This window comes from Canis lupus, chromosome 16 (assembly GCF_011100685.1).
Source record: "Canis lupus familiaris isolate Mischka breed German Shepherd chromosome 16, alternate assembly UU_Cfam_GSD_1.0, whole genome shotgun sequence".
Classification (NCBI taxonomy): domain Eukaryota; kingdom Metazoa; phylum Chordata; class Mammalia; order Carnivora; family Canidae; genus Canis; species Canis lupus.
This window is the reverse complement of record NC_049237.1, coordinates 23,207,140-23,228,557: the sequence shown is the minus strand read 5'-3', so window position 1 is coordinate 23,228,557 and position 21,418 is coordinate 23,207,140. Positions and strand designations below refer to the sequence as shown.

Genomic DNA, 21,418 nt, shown 5'->3' with positions numbered 1-21,418 from the left:
AGTGAGAACAAACTAGGAAGGGGGCTGAGGAGGATGAGCGTTGCAGGAGACGGATGCCATCCCTTGGCTCTAGTCTCAGTGGGGACTGTTGCAGGACTGGGCTTCATTTACTCTCTTTACAGGAGACCCTGAAACCCAGTGCTTTTCCTCCTAGGCTAGATTTGTGACAGATCAATCCTTGTCCAGAAGGAGCCATTAATGTGGCACACAAGGCTTTGACTTGGGTCTTGAGGATCCAGTCTGGTGGGGACACATGGGGTTGGGGGAGGGATGAGATGGATGTGCATCCAAGTGGCCTGAGTAGTATATGCCAAGGTGTAAGATGGGAAATCCCAGGTGAATTCAGGGCACAACCAAGGGCTAGTTTGGCTGGACGGTTTGGAGTGTGAAGGAGAGAGGTGGGAAGGTGGGAAAGGAGCCGGAAACAGATCCAGGCTAAAGAGTTTGGACTTTATTTGGGTAACATACATCCACTGAAGACTTTGGCGAAGGGTTTGATGTGATCAAAGCTCTACTTTTGAGAGATTAATCTTGTAGTAGTGGACGGTGGTGAGGAGGAATTTCTGTCAGGACACCATGGTGATGGCCTAAGCAGTGTTTATGGTGACACGTAAAGCAGCTATGAAACCAGTCAGATGTTTGACCAGAGTTACAAGAATCTCAGTTCCTACAAGAAATAATTTCTCAAATAGAGGAGCAATTTAAGGGATGACATACAATAAGAATTTTCATTAATGAATTGACAAGGCTTCTTTAAGATTAGTGTGTTTGGGGGGATCCCTGGGTGGCTCAGTGGTTTAGTGCCTGCCTTTGGCCCAGGGCGCAATCCTGGGGTCCCGGGATCCAGTCCCGCGTTGGGCTCCCAGCATGGAGCCTGCTTCTCCCTCCTCCTGTGTCTCTGCCTCTCTCTCTCTCTCTCTGTCTATGTCTATCATGAATAAATAAATAAATAAATAAATAAATCTTAAAAAAAAAGATTAGAAAAAAAAAGATTGTTTGTGGAGATTGGTTTGTGCCGTGTCTATTAGTTTGCTGTGTTTGATAGTGTAGTTAGACCCATGTTCTCTGGGGCCAGACCACCTGGATTTAAAGCCCAATCTCACTGTTAGCCCTGAGACCTTGGGTAAATTACCAACCTCTCTGCCTCTGTGCTGGCCACCTATGATGTGCTTCATAAGGGTTAATGCCATTGTCATTAGCATCATTTATTTTTAACAAATTGTTTTACTTCACAGAGATAGAGGATCTTTTCAGTATCCTAAGTATACCTCCTTAGGAGTTGCATTTGGGTGAAAGCACAGACCCCTCTGGCACCAGTGCATGATTTTAGACTCTGAAGGGCTTCTTTTATTACCAAGAAGACTGAAAGAGTTGCTGGCATTGCCTTGGTGTCTTAAGGAGGTTGAATAATTGGGATTCTCTTGGTCTCCTTCCTTCATGGGTTCAAGAGGGCTGCTGCAGCTCCAGCCATCCTGTCTGTCAGGCTGAAGGAAAAAGAATAAAGGTTAGAAGGTCAAAAGAGTACCTGCCCGTTGAATAAGCTATCTTTTAAGTTCCTTCCTAGAAACCCAGCCTAAGGACTTCTGTTAATATCTTATTGGCCATTTCTATCTTCCAGGGATGTGGAAAAAGTAATTTTCTCCATGTATTTTGCGTCTCTCAAAAATACAGATGTTCTGTTACAAAGAAAAGAAGAGAAGGATGGATATTGTGTGAGTGGCTAGCAGTCTCAGCCACAGGGGGAGCTCACTGCAGGAAAGCTACCTCAAGGGTTTCAAAGAATTTTGTCTGTTTCTAAGTTAGCAATTGGTCTGCCTTCTCTCAGATTGACAGCTTCTGGTAGTCTGATCATTTAAGTTTTTAGCATGTGTTCAGTTTTTGCCATTAGCAAGTTTGTTCAAGAAAGAAAATATGATTACAGAAAGATAGGGGAACATACCATGTTTTAGCTCAATTATTAGTATAGGTGTAGGAGGGAAGTCTTAAATTATATCTAAAGATACGTCCTGTGGGTCACAGGATTCTCCCGGAGGTATGGTGGTGAGGAAGGCTTTGTCATACATCCACATCCAGCGTATGGTTGTCTGTAGACAGGCTGATGGTAGTATACAAACACCGTAGATAGCAATCATCCAGAGATGCAGAGAAGGAAGGCAATTAGTCTGATTCTATAGGAAAAAAAAGAGTCAGGTAAGGTATAAACATAAGGAAGGACCAGGGCACCATGTGGTAATGATTTGCTTAACCTCAGGTCAGAGTCAAAGTTGAAGGCAAACCCATGAGCACTATCTAATAAGATCTCACAAGTAAGAGGTTTAGGATCTAGGTCCAGATTTGTAGGAAATGATTCATATAACTAAAAAATATGACTTAACCTTTCTGTGCCTTATTTCTTATTTTAAAATCAGAAGTAATACCTACCTAAGTTTTTGTTTTAATTGTGGTAAAATACACACAACATAAAATTTGCCATCTTGACCAGTTTTAAGTATATAGCTCAAAGGCAATAAAAGTACATTCACATTGTGAGACCATCACCGTAATTTCCAGAATCCTTCACCTTGCAAAATTGAAACTCTGACCTATTAAACAATAGCCTCTCATTCCCCCTTCTCTGGCAATACCCAGCAACCATCATTCTACTTTATTTCTTTGAATTTGACTAGTTTAGGTACTTTATATAAATAGAATCATGCAGTATTTGTTCATTTGCAACTGGCTGACTTTAGTTAGCAATGTCTTCAGGGTTCATCCATACTGTAGCATGCTAACTCTTTTTAAGGATTAAAGGAGTTTCCTTTAAAGGCTGAGTATGGGATCCCTGGGTGGCGCAGTGGTTTGGCGCCTGCCTTTGGCCCAGGGCGCGATCCTGGAGACCCGGGATCAAATCCCACGTCGGGCTCCTGATGCATGGAGCCTGCTTCTCCCTCTGCCTATGTCTCTGCCTCTCTCTCTCTCTGTGTGACTATCATAAATAAATAAAAATTTAAAAAAAAGATTAAAAAAAATAAAGGCTGAGTAATACTCCATTCTAATGTCTGTACCACATTTTATCTACTCACTGTTGATGGATAGTTGGGGTGCTTCCACCTTTCAGCTATTACAAATAATGCTACTGTGAATATGAGTATACACATATTTCTTTGAGTCTTTGCTTTTAATTTTTTTGGGTATATGTCCAGAAGTGGAATTGCTGGAGCATATGGTAATTAAAAAAATGTTTTTTGAGGAACGGCCACACTTTTCCAGAGCAGCTGCATCATCTTACATTCCCACCAGCAATGCTTGATGGTTCCAGTTTCTCCATATCCTCCCCAATACATGCTGTTTCTTGGGGTTTTGTCTTGTTTTGTTTTTTATTTCTTTACTGTTTTGTTTTTTTGTATAGTAGTCATCCTGATAGGTATGAGGTACCTAAGTTTTTTTTTTTTTTTTTTTAACCTCTGAACTTTTTATTGGCCTCCTGCTCCTCCCTGTTTCTGCTGCCTCTACGCCTCAGAATTTTGGTGTCGTTGGTCTCAGACACCACCTTGCTGTCCACCGTCTTGCAGGTGGTGGTCTTCTGGATTGTCTGCAAGAAGTTACTGTTGTCCAGGGCATCAGTAAGACTGAAGTCCTCCCTGTCTTCCAACAGGCGACAGTAGGTGGCAATCTCAGCCTCCAGCTTGACCTTGACATTCAGCAGGGCCTCATACTCCTGGGCCTGGTGCTGCCCCTCTGCCCAGGTCTGGTACAGCTCTGACTCCAGGTGTAGCAGGACCCTGTTGAGCTGCTCCATATATGACCTCCCTCAGGCTGTTCTCCAAGCTGGCCTTCAGGTTTCTCCTTGAGTCCAGGTTGATCTCCAAGGACTTGGCGGTACGTCTTAGCTCCGTGAGGGTCATCTCAGCTTCTCCTATCTCAGCAGTCTGTGTGGTGACCCCTGTGGTCGATCTTCTGGGACCAATACTTGTCCTCCCGGTTCTTCTGAGCCAGTTTGTCATACTGGGCCCGGATATCTGCCATGATCTTGCCAAGGTCCTGAGATTTGGGGGCATCCAACACTACCATCGACCCAGAGTTGGAGATTTGGTCTTGTAGACCCTTTACTTCCTCCTCATGGTTCTTCTTCATGAAGAGCAGCTCCTCCTTGAGAGCCTCGATCTCTGTCTTTAGCTGCAGGCAAGTGACATTGGTGGTATCAGTGACCTTGTGGAACCCATGGATGTCACTCTCCACAGACTAGCCCATGGCCAGCTCTGTCTCATATTTGATTCAGGAGTTGTCAGCCGCAAGACGGGCATTGTCACTCTGTAGAACGATGCGGGCATTGTCCACAGCACTTGCAAAGATCTGAGCCCTCAGGTCCTCCATGGTCTTGAAGTAATGTCCTCAGTCTCTGACTTGGGGTCCCTTCTTCTCTAGGTGTTCCCGGATTTTCATCTCCTGATCGAATCAGGATAATCAGATAATCTCTCTGATTATCAGCCTCCAGGCTCCTCACTCTCTCCAGGTAGGAGGCCAGGCAGTCATTCAGGTCTCTCATGGTCTCCTCACCCTGGATGCCCTCTATGCTCGCCAGACCCCTGGCCACCCCCGCAGCCAGGCCCATGGATCCCTAGCCACCCCAGAAGCTGGTGGAGCAGGATACAGAGATCCAGGAGTCTGAGCCCCTGTGCCTACATAGACACTGGCCATGTTGCTGCTGATCAGCCAGACACAGCGGCTGGGCGACTGCACAGAGCCCAGGGACCAGTAGTTGGAAGAGAAGGTGGAGCGGGTGGTGAAACTCGTGCTGTTTGGAGAGTAAGAGGGTGACACAGGAGGCCAGGGCTCAGGCTTGAGCCAGGCCTACCTAAGTTTTATTTATTTTATTTTTTAATAATAAATTTATTTTTTATTGGTGTTCAATTTACCAACATAAAGAATAACACCCAGTGTTCATCCCGTCAAGTACCCCCCTCAGTGCCCATCACCCATTCACCCCCACCCCACCCCCTCCTCCCCTTCCACCACCCCTAGTTCATTTCCCAGAGTTAGGAGTCTTTATGTTCTGTCTCCCTTTCTGATATTTCCCACACATTTCTTCTCCCTTCCCTTCTATTCCCTTTCACTATTATTTATATTCCCCAAATGAATGAGAACATACACTGTTTGTCCTTCTCTGATTGACTTACTCCACTCAGCATAATACCTTCCAGTTCCATCCACATTGAAGCAAATGGTGGGTATTTGTCGTTTCTAATGGCTGAGTAATATTCCATTGTATACATAGACCACATCTTCTTTCACCATTCATCTTTCCATGGACACCGAGGCTCCTTCCATAGTTTGGCTATTGTGGCCATTGCTGCTATAAACATCGGGGTGCAGGTGTCCCGGTGTTTCATTGCATCTGAATCTTTGGGGTAAATCCCCAACAGTGCAATTGCTGGGTCGTAGGGCAGGTCTATTTTTAACTCTTTGAGGAACCTCCATACAGTTTTCCAGAGTGGCTGCACCAGTTCACATTCCCACCAACAGTGTAAGAGGGTTCCCTTTTCTCCGCATCCTCTCCAACATTTGTGGTTTCCTGCCTTGTTAATGTTCCCCATTCTCACTGGTGTGAGGTGGTATCTCATTGTGGTTTTGATTTGTATTTCCCTGATGGCAAGTGATGCAGAGCATTTTCTCATGTGCCTGTAGGCCGTGTCTATGTCTTCCTCTGTGAGATTTCTGTTCATATCTTTTGCCCATTTCATGATTGGATTGTTTGTTTCTTTGGTGTTGAGTTTAATAAGTTCTTTATAGATCTTGGAAACTAGCCCTTTATCTGATACATCATTTGCAAGTATCTTCTCCCATTCTCTAGGTTGTCTTTTAGTTTTGTTGACTGTATCCTTTGCTGTGCAAAAGCTTCTTATCTTGATGAAGTCCCAATAGTTCATTTTTGCTTTTGTTTCTTTTGCCTTTGTGGATGTATCTTGCAAGAAGTTACTGTGGCCAAGTTCAAAAAGGGTGTTGCCTGTGTTCTCCTCTAGGATTTTGATGGAATCTTGTCTCACATTTAGATCTTTCATCCATTTTGAGTTTATCTTTGTGTATGGTGAAAGAGAGTGGTCTAGTTTCATTCTTCTGCATGTGGATGTCCAATTTTCCCAGCACCATCTATTGAAGAGACTGTCTTTCTTCCAGTGGATAGTCTTTCCTCCTTTATCGAATATTAGTTGACCATAAAGTTCAGGGTCCACTTCTGGGTTCTCTGTTCTGTTCCATTGATCTATGTGTCTGTTTTTGTGCTAGTACCACACTGTCTTGATGACCACAGCTTTGTAGTACAACCTGAAATCTGGCATTGTGATGCCCCAGCTATGGTTTTCTTTTGTAAAATTCCCCTGGCTATTCGGGGTCTTTTCTGATTCCACACAAATCTTAAGATGATTTGTTCCAACTCTCTGAAGAAAGTCCATGGTATTTAGATAGGGATTGCATAAAATGTGTAAATCCCCTGGGTAACATGGACATTTTCACAATATTACTTCTGCCAATCCATGAGCATGGGATATTTTTCCATCTCTTTGTGTCTTCCTCAATTTCTTTCAGAAGTGTTCTATAGTTTTTAGGGTATAGATCCTTTACCTCTTTGGTTAGGTTTATTCCTAGGTATCTTATGCTTTTGGGTGCAATTGTAAATGGGATTGACTCCTTAATTTCTCTTTCTTCAGTCTCATTGTTAGTGTATAGAAATGCCACTGATTTCTGGGCATTGATTTTGTATCCTGCCACGCTACCAAATTGCTGTATGAGTTCTAGCAATCTTGGGGTGGAGGCTTTTGGGTTTTCTATGTACAGTATCACGTCATCAGCGAAGAGGGAGAGTTTGACTTCTTCTTTGCCAATTTGAATGCCTTTAATGTCTTTTTGTTGTCTGATTGCTGAGGCTAGGACTTCCAGTACTATGTTGAATAGCAGTGATGAGAGTGGACATTCCTGTCTTGTTCCTGATCTTAGGGGAAAGGCTCCCAGTGTTTCCCCATTGAAAATTATATTTGCTATGGGGTTTTCGTAGATGGCTTTTAAGATGTCGAGGAATGTTCCCTCCATCCCTACACTCTGAAGAGTTTTGATCAGGAATGGATGCTGTATTTTGTCAAATGCTTTCTCTGCATCTAATGAGAGGATCATATGGTTCTTGGTTTTTCTCTTGGTGATATGATGAATCACATTGATTGTTTTATGAGTGTTGAACCAGCCTTGTGTCCCGGGGATAAATCCTACTTGGTCGTGGTGAATAATTTTCGAATGTACTGTTGGATCCTATTGGCTAGTATCTTGTTGAGAATTTTTGCATCCGTGTTCATCAGGGATATTAGTCTGTAATTCTCCTTTTTGGTGGGGTCTTTGTCTGGTTTTGGAATTAAGGTGATGCTGGCCTCATAGAACGAGTTTGGAAGTACTCCAACTCTTTCTATCTTTCCAAACAGCTTTAGTAGAATAGGTATGGTTTCTTCTTTAAACATTTGATAGAATTCCCCTGGGAAGCCATCTGGCCCTGGACTCTTGTGTCTTGGGAGGTTTTTGATGACTGCTTCAATTTCCTCCCTGGTTATTGGCCTGTTCAGGTTTTCTATTTCTTCCTGTTCCAGTTTTGTTAGTTTGTGGCTTTCCAGGAATGCGTCCATTTCTTCTAGATTGCCTAATTTACTGGCGTATAGCTGTTCATAATATGTTTTTAAAATCGTTTGTATTTCCTTGGTGTTGGTAGTGATCTCTCCTTTCTCATTCATGATTTTATTAATTTGAGTCTTCTCTCTCTTCTTTTTACTAAGGCTGGCTAATGGTTTATCTATCTTATTAATTCTTTCAAAGAACCAGCTCCTGGTTTTGTTGATCTGTTCCACAGTTCTTCTGGTCTCGATTTCGTTGAGTTCTGCTCAAATCTTAATTAACTATCTTCTTCTGCTGGGTGTAGGATCTATCTGCTGTTTTTTCTCTAGCTCCTTTATGTGTAACGTTAGCTTTTGTATTTGAGTTCTTTCCAGTTCTTGAATGGATGCTTGTATTGCGATGTATTTCCCCCTTAGGACTGCTTTTGCTGCATCCCAAAGATTTTGAACAGTTGTATCTTCATGCTCATTAGTTTCCATGAATCTTTTTAATTCTTCCTTAATTTCCTGGTTGACCCTTTCATCTGTTAGCAGGATGGTCCTTAACCTCCACGTGTTTGAGGTCCTTCCAAACTTCTTGTTGTGATTTAGTTCTAATTTCAAGGCATTATGGTCTGAGAATATGCAGGGGACGATCCCAATCTTTTGGTATTGGTTCAGACCCGATTTGTGACCCAATATGTGGTCTATTCTGGAGAAAGTTCCATGTGCACTTGAGAAGAATGTGTATTCAGTTGAGTTTGGATGTAAAGTTCTGTAGATATCTGTGAAATCCATCTGGTCCATTGTATCATTTAAAGCTCTCGTTTCTTTGGATATGTTGTGCTTAGAAGACCTATCTAGTATAGAAAGAGCTAGATTGAAGTCACCAAGTATAAGTGTATTATTATCTAAGTACTTCTTCACTTTGGTTATTAATTGATTTAAATATTTGGCAGCTCCCACATTCGGGGCATATATATTGAGGATTGTTAAGTCCTCTTGTTGGATAGATCCTTTAAGTATGAGATAGTGTCCTTCTTCATCTCTCACTACAGTCTTCGGGGTAAATTTTAGTTTATCTCATGTAAGGATGAGCAGGCTACCCCTGCTTTCTTTTGAGGACCATTTGAATGGTAAATGGTTCTCCAACCTTTTATTTTCAGGTTGTAGGTGTCCTTCTGTCTAAAATGAGTCTCTTGTAGGCAGCAAAATAGATGGGTCCTGCTTTTTTATCCAGTCTGAAACCCTGCGCCTTTTGATGGGGTCATTAAGCCCGTTCACGTTCAGAGTTACTATTGAGAGATATGAGTTTAGTGTCATCATGATATCTATTCAGTCCTTGTTTTTGTGGATCGTTCCACTGAACTTCTTCTTAAAGGGGAATTTTAAGAGTCCCCCTTAAAATTTCTTGCAGAGCTGGTTTGGAGGTCACATATTCTTTCAGTTCCTGCCTGTCTTGGAAGCTCTTTATCTCTCCTTCCATTTTGAATGAGAGCCTGGCTGGATAAAGTATTCTTGGTTCATGTTCTTCTCATTTAGGACCCCGAATATATCCTGCCAGCCCTTTCTGGCCTGCCAGGTCTCTGTGGAGAGGTCTGCTGTTACCCTAATACTCCTCCCCATAAAGGTCAGGGATTTCTTGTCTCTTGCTGCTTTAAGGATCTTCTCTTTATCTTTGGAATTTGCAAGCTTCACTATTAGATGTCGAGGTGTTGAACGGTTTTTATTGATTTTAGGGGGGGGGGGATCTCTCTATTTCCTGGATCTGAATGCCTGTTTCCCTTCCCAGATTAGGAAAGCTTTCAGCTATGATTTGTTCAAATACATATTCTGGCCCTCTGTCCCTTTCGGCGCCCTGGGAACCCCAGTGAAACGTAGGTTTTTCTTCCTCAGGCTGTCGTTTATTTCCCGTAATCTATCTTCATGGTCTTTTAATTGTTTGTCTCTCTTTTCCTCAGTTTCCCTCTTTGCCATCAACTTGTCTTCTATGTCACTCACTTGTTCTTCCACCTGGTTAACCCTCGGCATTAGGACTTCTAGTTTGGATTGCATCTCATTCAATTGATTTTTAATTTCTGCCTGATTAGATCTAAATTCTGCAGTCATGAAGTCTCTCAAGTCCTTTATGCTTTTTTCTAGAGCCACCAGTAGCTGTATAATAGTGCTTCTGAATTGGCTTTCTGACATTGAATTGTAATCCAGATTTTGTAATTCTGTGGGAGAGAGGACTGTTTCTGATTCTTTCTTTTGAGGTGAGGTTTTCCTTCTAGTCATGTTGCTCAGTGCTGAGTGGCCAAAAACAAGTATTGGGAAAAGGAGAAAAAGAGAGGAGAGAAAGAAGGAAAGAAAAGAGAAAAAGAAAAAAGAAAAAAGGAAGAAAAAAAGAAAAAAGAGAAGAAAAAGAGAAAAAGAAAGAAAGAAAAAAAGGGGGTGGGAAAGAGAAAAAAAATCAAAAAGAAAAAAAAAAAAAACCACGGGGGAGTATCTTCTGATTCTGTGTACTTTAAGTCCCTTGACTTCCCCTGGAACTTGTCCGTCTAGCTGGTCTTCTGGGGGAGGGGCCTGTTGTGCTGATTTTCAGGTGTTAGCACTTGGGGGAGCTGCTCTGCCCCCTGCCTGGTGCAGGGCTCAGTGGGGGTTGTTTACCCCGTGAGGCCCCAGGAGGAACAACCGCAGTGGCGGGGCCAGCTCTGGAAACCTGGATTCAGCCCCTGCAGGAACTCTGGAGCTCTCCGTCTGCAGGGCCTGGAGGCTCCGGGGCGGGGCCGCTGATCTGCTCAGCTCTGGGCAGGAGCGTCCTTGCTGTCTTGGGCCCTCCTGGGCCCTCCGGCCTCTGCCTGTCCCGGGGGAGGCCAGATCCTGGGCTGTGTCCCGGCGCCCTGTGCTCCGGAGTCTGCGCTGTTGGATTCGCGCTCCCGGAGCCGCGCAGCCCCCTCCGCGGAGCCTCTTCCTCCGCCCGAGCCCCTCCGAGCTGCTCCCGCCCCGGCAGCCCCCTCCGCAGAGCCGCCCCCGAGCCCATCCGAGCTGCTCCGGGTCCCGCCGTGCGCGCTGCAGCCCTTAGGGAGCTCGGCGCACTGTCCCGGGGCGCAGGTGTCTGTTAGTGTCCCAGGGAGCCCGAGGGCATCCCCGCCCTCCTGGGGTCCTGCTCTAACTCCCTTCGAGACCTTTCCGCCCGGGAAGGTTGGTGCGGCTCCTGCTCCTCCTGGACGGGGCTCTCCAGCCTGGGGACACCCGCCCCGGCCTTAGCCTGGCTCCTCGCGGGGCCCCTCCCCCTTGGAGGCCTTTTGTTTCTTTCTTTTCCCCACCATCTTCCTACCTTGATAGAAGCGCGAACTCTTCTCACTGAAGCATTCCAGCTGTTCTCTCTTTAAATCTCAGGCCGAATTCGTAGATTTTCAGGATGATTTGAAGGTTATCTAGGTAATTTGGTGGGGACAGGTGATTTGGGGACCCTACTCTTCCGCCGTCTTGCCCCTCCTGGGTACCTAAGTTTTAAAGGAGTATGAACAATGTGTCCTGATTAACTCCTTCTGGAATCACTGCTCCTTTGCTCAATCAATTCGTGTTTCTCCTTGGGCAAGTTCCATAGCCTGTGTGCCTCAATTTCATTTTCTTCTCAGTGTAAATGTCTGTGTGGAAGGGTGGTATGGATGTTGTTGAGATTATATCCCATCCTCTGTGCCCATTCCAGCATTTTAATTGCCCTGGAAAAGCTAAAAGCAGAGTATATTACTGTTTATATTCCCATTATTCCTAGCTGTTGGTTTTCTCTTGCATCCTAATCAGAAACATGATGTTTCCAAAATGTTATGGGAGAGAGAGCCCTGGTCTTAGAACCAGAAGGCATGGAACTGAATTCCCATTTTCCCACTTTTTAGTTGAGGGAAGTTGGTTTTATCTGGAAAAAAAAAATGGCATGACAGTGGGCACCTCGTGATCCTGCTCTTTCAAATCTACCTCTTCCTGTCCCCATCCAACAACTTAGAAGCTCCCCCCCTCCCGCCGCTTTATTGAGATTTTACTGACATCTAATGCATGTTATTTTAAGGTGTACAGTGTGCAAGATGATTACCACAATAAGGTCAGTGAACACTACCATCCCCTCAGATAATTACCTTTTTTATGTGTATGGTAATATTTAAGGTCTAATTTGGTAACAGCCTCCAAGCATATGATACAGTATTGTTAATTATACTCACCATGTTGCACATTGGAACCCCAGAATTTATTCATTGTGTAGCTGGGAGTTTGTGCCATTTGAGCAGTGTCTCCCCATTTCACACCACCTCTAGCCCCAGCAACCACCATTTCTGGAAGTTCAGCTCTTTTAGATTCCACATATGTGTGGGAACATATGGTATCTCTCTTTCTCTGTCTGGCTTATCTCACTTGGCACAGTGACTTCATGGTTCAACCAAGTTGAACCTCAGAGGGCAAGATTTCCTTCTTTTTTTTAATGGCTGAGTGGTATTCCATTGTAATTATACACCAGGTTTTCTTTACTCATTCATCTGTTGATGGTCACTTGGGTCATTTCTGTGTCTTGGCTATGGTGAGGAATGCTGCGATGAACATGAGAGTGCACATGTCTTTGAGACGATGTCCTCTTTTCCTTTGGGATTCTGATAGCCTTTGTGTTGCTGCCACTTACAACTTCCCAGTCATCATTCACCCACTGAAGCTCAAGCTTTCCTGAGAGCTGCTCTAATCCTCTCAGCATGGGTTACTAACTGCAAAGTCTGGAGATGTGCTGGGCCACCAGCTTCCTTGACTCTTCTGCTGTGTTTGACGATCTGTGCTAGACCACTTCGTTCTTGACCTTCCTCTTTGGTTCCTGGGACACCACTTCCCTTTGATTTTCCTTTCCCTTTAGATAGTTCTCTCTCAGTATCCTCCTTCTGATTCTCTTGACTCTCTCTGGGGTGGGGCATCACCCTCCACATATTTACTGACGACCCTTGAATCTGTATTGCCAGACCTTCTTTCCTGAATTCCAGACTCCTAGAAACATCCCCCTCTTGAGCTCCTTACCTCCCACTCTACTCAGCCCTAGCATACTCCTCAAAGTGGCTGGGCCCACAGTGTGGTGCTTCTTGGTACCCTGTCCAGGACTGCCGGTGGCCCTCACTCTCTGATCCGCAGCCCCCCCACCCTGCTGCACTTGGCTTAGTCTCCAGATTGTCCTATCACTCTTGCTCTTCCTTCTGTCTCGCTTCTGTCTTGCCCCAGTACTCCATGCTTGGTTGTCTTGCAAGGATATGGCCAGATGCCCCCCCACCCCCACTCCCACATGAGGATCTGTTTCATGTTCTGTCTGGACCTCCCCGCCCCCACCCCCGCCCAGCCGCTGCCATTACTATTCCTCCAACTGAATTCTGCACTGGTGATCAGTCCCACCTTGTACCAAGGCCAGAGATCTAGGTGTCATTCTGCACTGCTCCTCATTCCTTTCCTGTGGGACCCCCAGCTAAGGGCTGCTAAGACTGAAATTACTTCTGCATGGCTCCCAAGTCCTCCCCTCCTCCATGCCTTCACTGTCAGTTTTCTTGTTCAGCTGTGGTCATCTCTCTTGGCTGCTGTTGCCTTCACCTCATATATAGTTGCTTTCTCTCCATCCTTGCCTCCTCCTGGCCACCCTTCACTCTGCTGCTAGTTCCTGCAATGCTGATTCTCTGAGCTGCTTAAAACGTGCACATCCCCCTGCTGGGGAATCAAGGACCAGTTCCCATGAATCATGCACATAAGCACATCTCCTGCCTCTTGACCCCCTTCACTTTTGAGCTACACCAAACCACGTGGGGTTGCTTTTCATGTTTGTATTCATTTGCGTACTCTGTCTTGGCCTCTCTCTCTACTTGGTCTTCCTAGGAAAGTCCCACTCATCATTTGAGACTCAGCCCCATCATAGCCCTCTCTGTCATGATGAGAGCAGCTGACATGTGCATGTGCTTGCTGTGTGCCAGTCACTGCTCTAAATGGTCTACATGAATTTATGGAGTGCTCACAACAACCCTCTTGTGGCACTTGCAGAGTGGGTACCATTATGATCATCCTCCTTTCATAGTTGGGAAATGGAGGCACAGAGAGATTAGATGTCTCATGCAGAGTGACTCAACCAGCATCTGAAGCTGGGATCTGAAAGCAGGCAGTCTCATTCTGGACTTAGGGCCCTTAGCCCCTGGAGCAGCCCTGGCTATGTGAGGCAGAGGTGGCCATCTCCTCCTTCTGGCCTGCCCTCACCTGACTCAAATGCATCTCTAGCATGGCATTTAGTATACTGTCTTTCAAGTACACATTGGGCCTCTGGGGCTGGGGGGCAGACCTGCCTTTGAGTCATGCTCAGATTCCTTGTGTGGGGACCCCAATTCACCCCTTTATGTACCCCCATCACCCGGTGGTACATACTCATCAAAATTCTTTTGAAGAGTAACTGAAGGAGTATAACGAACATTAGTCGAATGCATAATTAGTGAGAGCTTTTTGTAAGGTGTTAAACGGGTTGGGCAACTATGGGCAAACCTGGCCTGCTTCCTGTTTTTGCACTGCCCACAAGCTAAGAATGGTTTTTTACAGATGCATATTTGCAATCAATCTGATGATGGGGAGCACTAATTCTAAACCTCAGTTAAGGGGTAACATCCCTCCCCAAAGAATTCTGTTCTTCCTCATTGGATCTATGTTGTAGTCCACTGTTGTTACTGTCTTTTGAATTTTGTCAATGAATATGAGGAAATATGTGTGTTCTCTTATTTTGTAAGTACTTACAGAACATCTCAGTTGTGCCCCTTGGTTCACAAACCCTAAAATATTTACTCGCTTACTAAGAAAATGTGCCCCCTGCTCAAAGGGCTACTTATATAACAGTGTTACTGTCGTACTGTGACGAGGGGGATTAAAAAATGTAAAATCTGGGCAAACATGTCTGATTAGATGGGTTAAAGCTTGTGAACCCTTGGGCAGTAAGGGCTGAACAAATGTTCTCTTTCTCTTTTCTATTCCTGACCTAATCTGAGGGAACACATGGTTGGTTGGTTTGAGGGTAGATGACTTAAAAAACATGACACAAAAAAATATCTTGCTTTGCTGGGTAATCCTGGGGGGTTTGAGGGTAGGTGACTTTAAAAAACAATTCTTGGTTGGTTGGAGGGTAGGTGACTTAAAAAACATAACACAAAAAAATATCTTGCTTTGCTGGGTAATCCTGGGGGTTAGTCAGTGGTGTGCAGGGCAGACTGTATAACATTTAAGTTGGAGACAGAGTCTTTCTTACATTTTAGGGCCCCACATTCCTGATGACAGTTACCTGGACTGCAGGACATCTATTTATGAGGCCTTGGAGAAAGGTAAAACTCAGCAGGAGCCATAAGCAATCTTTTCCACACTTTTTTTTAAAAAAGACTATTTATAGGCTTATGTCTACATATATTTTTGCTACTGGTCTTAAATCTTTAAAGTCTTTAAAAATTTATATTCAAAGTGTTTTTCTGTTCATTTTTCATTTTATTAAGAAGAAACTATAAATAAAACTTAACAATGCCATCATTTTTCATTAGCTCTAATGGCTTTGTGACAAGATGAAAGCTCACATAGTGTAATGTTTGATTTTTTTCTTCCTCAAATGCTGTCAGGCTAGATCATTTAGAAATATTACAAAATCTTCTGTACTGAAGGAGAAAGCTTTTGACACCAAATTAAAAAGAACAACAACAAAACAAGGCATGTGCATTACATCATTTGAAACCTTTGTAGCTTTTGGAAGCTCTTCTAAATCACACATATTCCTTTGTCTTCCCATTGTTGTTTCTCTTATATTCACAGTCTCTGCCTCAAGCTGCATTGTAGCCTTCAAAATAATTTTAGAAATCTAAGACCCAGTGTTCTTGTTTCATCACGCTTCAAATTTACCTTGAATTAAAATCTTCATTTCTTAGGTTATTATTCTGGAGCCAGTTGTACGGTTATTTTAATAGGAACATTTTGGGCCTTTGTGGGTCCAACCACATTGTTCACAAGGAAGAAAGTGAGGCCAGGAGAGAGATTAACAAATACACTCATGGTCACACGACTAGGTAGTGGCAGAGCAAAGACAAGAGCCTGGACAAGCCCCACTTGCTAAAATTTCCTACCTGAATTTTTGCCCTTTTGTAAGTTTTCAGGGATGAAATCTGCCAGCAACTTGAGTGGGGAGAAATAACAAAAGTTCCAAGTTCTTTTTTCTTTTTTTTAATATATTTATTTTTTATTGGTGTTCAATTTACCAACATACAGAATAACACCCAGTGCTCATCCCGTCAGTGCCCCCCTCAGTGCCCATCACCCATTCACCCCCACCCCACCCCCTCCTCCCCTTCCACCACCCCTAGTTCGTTTCCCAGAGTTAGGAGTCTTTATGTTCTGTCTCCCTTTCTGATATTTCCCACACATTTCTTCTCCCTTCCCTTCTATTCCCTTTCACTATTATTTATATTCCCCAAATGAATGAGAACATACACTGTTTGTCCTTCTCTGATTGACTTACTTCACTCAGCATAATACCCTCCAGTTCCATCCACATTGAAGCAAATGGTGGGTATTTGTCGTTTCTAATGGCTGAGTAACATTCCATTGTATACATAAACCACATCTTCTTTCACCATTCATCTTTCCATGGACACCGAGGCTCCTTCCATAGTTTGGCTATTGTGACCATTGCTGCTATAAACATCGGGGTGCAGGTGTCCCGGCGTTTCATTGCATCTGTATCTTTGGGGTAAATCCCCGACAGTGCAATTGCTGGGTCGTAGGGCAGGTCTATTTTTAACTCTTTGAGGAACCTCCACACAGTTTTCCAGAGTGGCTGCACCAGTTCACATTCCCACCAACAGTGTAAGAGGGTTCCCTTTTCTCCACATCCTCTCCAACATTTGTGGTTTTCTGCCTTGTTAACGTTCCCCATTCTCACTGGTGTGAGGTGGTATCTCATTGTGGTTTTGATTTGTATTTCCCTGATGGCAAGTGATGCAGAGCATTTTCTCATGTGCATGTTGGCCGTGTCTATGTCTTCCTCTGTGAGATTTCTGTTCATATCTTTTGCCCATTTCATGATTGGATTGTTTGTTTCTTTGGTGTTGAGTTTAATAAGTTCTTTATAGATCTTGGAAACTAGCCCTTTATCTGATACATCATTTGCAAGTATCTTCTCCCATTCTCTAGGTTGTCTTTTAGTTTTGTTGACTGTATCCTTTGCTGTGCAAAACTTCTTATCTTGATGAAGTCCCAATAGTTCATTTTTGCTTTTGTTTCTCTTGCCTTCGTGGATGTATCTTGCAAGAAGTTACTGTGGCTGAGTTCAAAAAGGGTGTTGCCTGTGTTCTCCTCTAGGATTTTGATGGAATCTTGTCTCACATTTAGATCTTTCATCCATTTTGAGTTTATCTTTGTGTATGGTGAAAGAGAGTGGTCTAGTTTCATTCTTCTGCATGTGGATGTCCAATTTTCCCAGCACCATCTATTGAAGAGACTGTCTTTCTTCCAGTGGATAGTCTTTCCTCCTTTATCGAATATTAGTTGACCATAAAGTTCAGGGTCCACTTCTGGGTTCTCTGTTCTGTTTCATTGATCTATGTGTCTGTTTTTGTGCTAGTACCACACTGTCTTGATGACCACAGCTTTGAAGTACAACCTGAAATCTGGCATTGTGATGCCCCCAGCTATGGTTTTCTTTTTTAAAATTCCCCTGGCTATTCGGGGTCTTTTCTGATTCCACACAAATCTTAAGATGATTTGTTCCAACTCTCTGAAGAAAGTCCATGGTATTTAGATAGGGATTGCATAAAATGTGTAAATCGCCCTGAGTAACATGGACATATTCACAATATTAATTCTTCCAATCCATGAACATGGAATATTTTTCCATCTCTTTGTGTCTTCCTCAATTTCTTTCAGAAGTGTTCTGTAGTTTTTAGCGTATAGATCCTTTACCTCTTTGGTTAGGTTTATTCCTAGGTATCTTATGCTTTTGGGTGCAATTGTAAATGGGATTGACTCCTTAATTTCTCTTTCTTCAGTCTCATTGTTAGTGTATAGAAATGCCACTGATTTCTGGGCATTGATTTTGTATCCTGCCATACTGCCGAATTGCTGTATGAGTTCTAGCAATCTTAGGATGGAGTCTTTTGGGTTTTCTAGGTACAGTATCATGTCATCTGCGAAGAGGGAGAGTTTGGCTTCTTCTTTGCCAATTTGAATGCCTTTTATTTCTTTTTGTTGCCTGATTGCTGAGGCTGGGACTTCTAATACTATGTTGAATAGCAGTGGTGAGAGTGGACATCCTATCTTGTTCCTGATCTTAGGGGGAAGGCTCCCAGTGTTTCTCCATTAAGAATGATATTTGCTGTAAAAGTTCCAAGTTCTTATTTTTTTTAAAGATTTATTTATTTATGACAGACATAGAAAGAGAGACAGAGAGAGGCAGAGACACAGGAGGAGGGAGAAGCAGGCTCCATGCCAGGAGACCGATGTGGGACTCGATCCCGGGACTCCAGGATTGCGCCCTGGACCAAAGGCAGGCGCCAAACCGCTGAGCCACCCAGGGATCCCCCAAGTTCTTATTTTTTAAATTAAGCTATTATGAGTTAAATTATTTCCAATTCTGTAGACACTTAAAAATTGAGTCACTGGTTTCAGGAAAATAATAACAAGGTACTTTGCAAATGTACTGAATTTCACATCAATGTGACTAAAGACAGATTTTCTTGGGATTTGACATCACTGTTTGCAGTGGTAGGTGATGTTGAAGGACTAGACCCTTGGCATCTAAATTCTGAGTGCGATTGGGAATCTGAGTATGCCAGCGCTCCTCCGCCTTGGCCTCCCAGTCTCGTCAGATGGGAGGGCCCGTGGCTATTTGGCAGATGCCTCTGTGTGTCAGCTTGGCTGCACAAATTCTCAGGGACTTTTTGCATTTGTGCAGTGGATTATTTTAGAAACTAACCTGTAATTCTGTGCCTGTGTCTTCTGTTTTATTAATGGGTTTTTTCTTAAGACAGCTGCCTGCATTTGCCTAAGGGCAAAGTAGAAAGGAGTTGAGTGACTGCAGAACTCAGAATATACATGAGGGCTGTCATCACTTCCAGCCGGTTACTTAACATTTTTAAGGAAAGCCCTACCTTTTCTCTTTCTAGAAGATGTCAAGGACACTAACTGATTATTCCCAAAAGCCCTGGTGTAGTATGCCATACGTATGAATCCAGTGCCTGTCCCTCCAGGAAAGCCATCATGTTTGCCAGTTCGGGCTGTAATCCCGGGTCCACACCACCATGATCTTCGTTATATATGGTTATATAGGTTATCTCTGTTTTTTTTTTTTTTTAACTTTTTAATTTTCTGAAAAATTAATTATGAGAGTTGTGCTTTCTAAGATTTGCTATTATTAAGGATGATTCAGTTGATTTCATTTGGAATGTAAGACCTGAAATGGGGGCAGATCTCTCTACAAAACAAGAACTTATTGAGCGAGTATAGGCATTAATACTGTACTTACTCCACATATGTGGGTAGTTGCCAAAAGCATAATCATTTTCTGGAACACTGTGTTCTGACTCTAGTTTGTACATCTGTTGTATCTTTCTAGCCAAAAGGAAGTAGAGAGTTGTGAAAATATCAGAGGAGTTTGGGGCCAGTTAGATAGTTATTTCAAGTCACAAGTTTGCTTTCACCTGATTAACCTACTCCCTTAATGGTATATGGTTGCTCCTGGAAAAAAAATTAAAATATAAATATTTATTGAGAACCTCAATGTGTGTGTTAACTTTGTTACTGAGTACAAGGAGGGACAGGTGGTAAATGCCAGTAGAGACTGCCTGGCCCCTATGAGACCTGGGGTCAGATGAAGGTGAAGTCTGGGTGATCAGGGCTGGGGCTGGCATCTGGGGAGTTGCGTGGGCTGGTGTCAACACTGGTTATTTATTTATTTTTTTAACACAGGTTAATTACACATAGGTAAGAACTAAAGACCTAGACGTAAGTGAACAGGGATTCCCATGGGTAAAGGTAGTCCCAAAGAAATTCTCAGGAAGGGACCTGAGTCATTTGGGCAGACATCAGGTAAGGCATAATCCAGGCTGAAACTGTGAGAGCAGGCTGCATTCGTCACAGCCCACTCAGTCAAACAGAAGCCCTTTAATGCCAGGACTTACTTACAAAAGTCTTTGGAAGACCTGAAAGCCAAGTAGGGAATGATGGGGTTACCCAGAGATTAGCAATAGGAGGAAACCACTGTCATCCCTGAGGCTGGTGGTTGTTATCAGAGGCCAAGAGCTGGATCTACATGGAGGCTCCCAGAAGCAGCAGGGACTGTGGAGGAAGGGCCTATCTGGTGGGAGCTGGAGTGTGGAGAAGATGAAGCCACTGCCAGAGATGCCATCCAAAGCAGAGAGAGGAAAGGGAAGAAACACTCTGGCTTCTTCCTCTCTCCCATCCTCCAATCTGCTATTTAAACCTTGCTGGAGCCAGCTGGCAAGTGAGTGTGGAAAAGATAGTTTGCAGAGGAAGGGCAGGGAATGGATCAAATTACAAACAGGCACGTGAGCAGCCTGGGTCAGAGTTGGAGGGAGACTCACTGCTGGCAAGTTTTGAGCTGACAAGAGACCGTAGCCTGATAGATGCTGTTGGAGCAGCAGATCAAGTCTTCCACGAAGGCTCAGAGGGTCCAGTGTCAGGCTTGTCTGATTTTTCCAGGTTTGAGCCTGTGAGTGCTTCTTGCATGAGGTGACTGTGCTCCCTCTCTGGCCCATGGCAAGCTCGACCAGATGTGGGGCAGGTGGCCACTTTTCAGGATGCAGGCTTTCTTTGCTGGATTCTGGTGGCCATGTGCTCAGTGGCTGGCCTTTGGCCAGGGATCCCCAAACCTCTCTTTAAGTGGCTGAAGCTCTCTGGATGAGCGGTGAGGAATCATGACAGTGAGTACTAAAAGAACAAACAGTTCTGTATGAAAAGGTCCGTTCAGGTCTCTGTCCCAGATGGCCTCAGAGGCACCACTTTTCTGAGGTAGTCATATAAATCCTCAGCCATGACTTTAGGCATCTTCTGGTCTCTGTCCCCCTTCCATTCAATCATTCTTATCATCATTGTCACCATCTCCAGTGTTTTCATCACAGACTTCGAATTCCCATTGTGCTGTCCACACTGTAGTGAAGCGGTGAGTTCGTCTATTTGTAACCAGGGTTAATTATCACTTAGTGAACTATGGATGTACACCAGGCACCATGCAAAGTGCAGCAAGAACAGTTGCGTGGTGGTGCTCAAACTTCAGTGTGACTCAGAATCACCAATAGGGCTTGTTAAAATAAAATAGTTCGCCCTCCTTATGGCTTCCCATCTGTTCCTGGTATAGTGGGCCTCATGGGGTCCTGAGGATTTGCATGTCCCACTGGTTTCCAGATGCTGCCGATGCTGCTCATCCAGGAACGCACTTTGAGAATCACTGCGTCAAGGCCTTGGCTCTTCACAGAGTTATGGGCAGTCCTTGTATTCTCCATCCCACAGCCGAGGAAACGCTCATGAGGTCACATCATTAGCTGGGGCCCATGTGGCTGGGTCAGCTCTTGGTGTTCCCACTAGGCCCGATGATGCAGGCCTGGCCCATCATTAGGGCTTTCCCTGAGGCTGGTGGAACAGGGTGGGTGAGGGGGGCAGGGGGGTGGTTCCAGTAGGGGTTTGGAGCAGCAAGCCCAGATGGCTGCCACCCTCAGTGGACCAGGCCATTGACAACCTGTGAAATTTGTAATTTGGTAAGAAAGAAAGCCCTAGTGGATTTCTTTCTTAAATTTTAT

At 44.1% G+C, this 21,418-nt stretch overlaps 1 protein-coding gene and 1 pseudogene across 7 annotated transcripts in view; one reads left to right on the top strand and one right to left on the bottom strand.

Moving 5' to 3' along the window:
• The window catches only part of CSGALNACT1 (chondroitin sulfate N-acetylgalactosaminyltransferase 1), a 327,304-nt gene that overhangs the window by 54,130 nt on the left and 251,756 nt on the right, over positions 1-21,418 (top strand). The gene's annotated exons all lie outside the window — the stretch shown is intronic.
• The window catches only part of LOC119877062, a 36,379-nt pseudogene continuing 18,397 nt past the window's right edge, over positions 3,437-21,418 (bottom strand).